This window comes from Etheostoma spectabile, chromosome 10 (assembly GCF_008692095.1).
Source record: "Etheostoma spectabile isolate EspeVRDwgs_2016 chromosome 10, UIUC_Espe_1.0, whole genome shotgun sequence".
Classification (NCBI taxonomy): Eukaryota; Metazoa; Chordata; class Actinopteri; order Perciformes; family Percidae; genus Etheostoma; species Etheostoma spectabile.
Window position 1 is genome coordinate 27,129,579 of NC_045742.1, and position 3,765 is coordinate 27,133,343.

Consider the following 3,765-nt stretch of genomic DNA (forward strand, 5'->3'; position numbering starts at 1 on the left):
ATTACAAATCTCACTGACTACAGCCACGCCAACACCCGCCCACGAAGCAGCTTGATTGTTTGAAGTGGTTAAGGTTAGGATAGCCAATTGGTCAGGGGATAGGACATGTACAAATGGGCTTATGTTACCGCGACAACGCAGCGCAAAGCCTACCATTTTCGCCGTGACATGACACAAACATATTTAAGACCTACCCAATCTGAATTTAAGACAATTTAATGCTTTTTAAGGCCTTAATTTTAGGAAACGTGATTTAAGACTTTTTAAGACTTTTTAAGGACCCGCGGCCACCCTGCTACCTGTTACGCCCATACATAACTGGTAGACCCCATGTATTGTGTTGGGAAACAAACAAGAATCAGCGTCTAAGTACTTCAACAGTCAGAACCACAGCTTGAGTGAACCACAGTGCATGGGTGTGGAGACAGTGGAGACGTCAGAGAGGTGGAAATAAAGACAGAATCCTTCTCCAAAGGGAGGGGGACACTACCTGGATACCTTCGGTCCCAATGGGACGAAAGAGACTGTGCTTGCTTGTTTCTAATGAAGTGAACATATTTTGTGTTGTTGTCTTGTTTTAGTCTCCTACATCTTGAGACCTGTGTCTGGAAGTGTGTGGCTCCCCCTGGTGGGATATACTGGTATGGTCACATAACAATAATCCCAGGACTACAAATTAGCCAACTCAGATCATAAAGATCATAAAATACAGCATCTGAGGCAACACAATGGACAGCTGATACACACCTCATATTACATCGCTTTAAAACAAGGTCTCCGAGAAAGGAGCTTTCATTTTGTTAAATAGGTGTTGCCTCGACTCCTCGGCCTCTAATCTCCCCTGGACGTGATTTAGACGCAACGAGAGGATTCTGGGATGTACAAACTGGGATTTGGGCTAATCCTTCACAAGGTGACCATGGTAAATATGTCAGCTTTAACATTCAGCTCAAAGCCCCCCCCAGCCTCATTGATCCGCTAGCATGGCTGCACACTGGAACTCTGGTGTTAATGTTTTCTCACAAGTGAAAAACCAAATGATGGAATAGCCTAAAATGTTACAAATGCATACAGTGAACCACGAAGTGATGGGGGATGCCGCACATTACCAATATATATTTATATAACAATACATGTCACAAGAGATACAGTGGTGTGAAAAAGTGTTTGCCCCCTTCCTCATGTCCTGTTCCTTTGCATGTTTGTCACACTTAAGTGTTTCGGAACATCAAACCAATTTAAACAATAGTCAAGGACAACACAAGTAAACACAAAATGCAATTTGTAAATTAAGGGGTTTATTATTAAAGTTGAAAAAAAATCCAAACGATCATGGCCCTGTGTGAAAAAGTGATTGCCCCCCTTGTTAAAACATACTATAACTGTGGTTGTCCACACCTGAGTTCAATTTCTCTAGCCACACCCAGGCCTGATTATTGCCACACCTGTTCACAATCAAGGCATCACTTAAATAGGAGCTGCTTGACACAGTAAGGTCCACCAGAAGATCCTTAAAAGCTACACATCATGCCGAGACCCAAAGAAATTCAGAAACAATTGAGAAAGAAAGTAATTGAGATCTATCAGTCTGGAAAGGGTTATAAAGCCATTTCCAAAGCTTCGGGAATCCAGCGAACCACAGTGAGAGCCATTATCCACAAATGGCGAAGACATGGAACAGTGGTGAACCTTCCCAGGAGTGGCCGGCCGCCCAAAATTACCCCAAGAGCGCAGCGACGACTCATCAAAGAGGTCACAAAAGACCCCACAACAACGTCCAAAAAACTGCAGGCCTCACTTGCCTCAGTTAAGGTCAGCGTTCATGCCTCCACCATCAGGAAAAGACTAGGCAAAAATGGCCTGCATGGCAGAGTTCCAAGGAGAAAACCACTGCTGAGCAAAAAGAACATCAAAGCTCGTCTCAATTTCTCCACAACACATCTTGATGATCCCCAAGACTTTTGGGACAACATTCTGTGGACCAATGAGACAAAATCAGAACTCTTTGAAAGGTGTGTGTCCAAGTATATCTGGCGTAGAAGGAACACTGCATTTCATAAAAAGAACATTATACCAACAGTAAAATATGGTGGTGGTAGTGTGATGGTCTGGGGCGGTTTTGCTGCTTCAGGACCTGGTAGACTTGCCGTGATAAAAGGAACTATGAATTCTACTGTCTACCAAGAGATCCTGAAGGAGAATGTCCGACCATCTGTTAGTGTACTCAAGCTGAAACGAACTTGGGTTCTGCAGCAGGACAATGATCCTAAACACACCAGCAAGTCCACCACCTAATGGCTGAAGAAAAACAAAATGAAGACTTTGGAGTGACCTAGCCAAAGTCCTGACCTGAATCCTATTGAGATGTTGTGTTATGACCTTAAAAAGGCCGTTCATGCTCGAAAACCCTCTAATGTAACTGAATTAGGACAATTCTGCAAAGATGAGTGGGCCAAAATTCCTCCAGGACGCTGTAAAAGCCTCATTGCACGTTATCGCAAACGCTTGGTTGCAGTTGTTGCTGCTAAGGGCGGCCCAACCAGTTATTAGGTTTAGGGGGCAATCACTTTTTCACACAGGGTGATAATGGTTTGGATTTTTTTTCACCTTTAATAATAAACCCCTTAATTTACAAATTGCATTTTGTGTTTACTTGTGTTGTCCTTGACTATTGTTTACTATTGGTTTGATGTTCCGAAACACTTAAGTGTGACAAATATGCAAAGGAACAGGAAATGAGGAAGGGGGCAAACACTTTTTCACACCACTGTATATAACAATACACGTCACCAGAGATATATAACAATACACGTCACCAGAGATATATAACAATACACGTCACCAGAGATATATAACAATATACACGTCACCAGAGATATATAACAATATACGTCACCACGTGGAGCTCCGCTCCAATAAAAAGACTAAATGGCAAAAGACAAATGACAAAAATTGGATCAAATCAAATTCATTTTGTAGACCTGTTGTAGATGTTAAGTGCCATATGAAAATATGCCTCATTGTGTGAATAGAAGTGAATAAATATATTTGTGTTGCAACGAAAGGTCAGTTCTGTGTCATATGTTAAACCTTTAGCGACGGAGCGCAGGGGAGCAACAGTCTGAAGTGGTCTGTAGGCGGGTCGTAGCACTAGCTACAAATATATTAATGTGGGAGGGACTAAAGTTAACATAAAGGTCCTCTGGTATATTAACTAGTCCATGCATTTGTTACTAAAGGTGCAATAGGTAAGACTTATAAAACCAACTTTCTGTCATATTTGCTGAAACTGACTTTGTTCCAGTAGAACTACATGATACAGGTCGGCTCCTCTGGCTCCGCCTACAGCCTGGAGTGGGATTTGCAAAAATCCACCGCTTCCTGTTCAGATGCACCAATCACAGCTTGGGGGGGGGGGGTCTCACTGCGTGTCAATCACTGTTCATGCACAAGCACTCAAATGAGGGAAAATGGGGGGGAGGGACAAAGAAGTCAATCAAATTCTCTGTTTAAATCCTGGACGAAAGACCCAGTAGGGTCAAAACGTTGCCTTTTGTATTAAATCATGGGAACATAAAGCAGTGTTGCATTTTTGTCCTTCACCTGCCAGAAGGTGGGAGGGGCACACCATGTCTTTTATATTTATTGTGGTAAATGCACATCTTAAATAATGGGTAGTTGCTGAGCACACATGGTTGTTGGAGTTAGAGAAAATGGCGTCCCACTTGACGCATACTTGTGTGTATTGCACTTGTGCAAAGACAT

The 3,765-nt window shown here is 42.6% G+C and overlaps 1 long non-coding RNA gene across 1 annotated transcript in view; it reads right to left on the reverse strand.

The window, feature by feature from the left end:
• LOC116697191 (uncharacterized) overlaps positions 1-3,426 on the reverse strand; it is a 12,923-nt gene extending 9,497 nt beyond the window's left edge. The window contains exon 1 of the long non-coding RNA XR_004333956.1: positions 3,321-3,426. This is a non-coding gene — a long non-coding RNA (uncharacterized LOC116697191). The remainder of the gene's footprint in view (positions 1-3,320) is intronic.
• Positions 3,427-3,765: the final 339 nt, after the last annotated feature.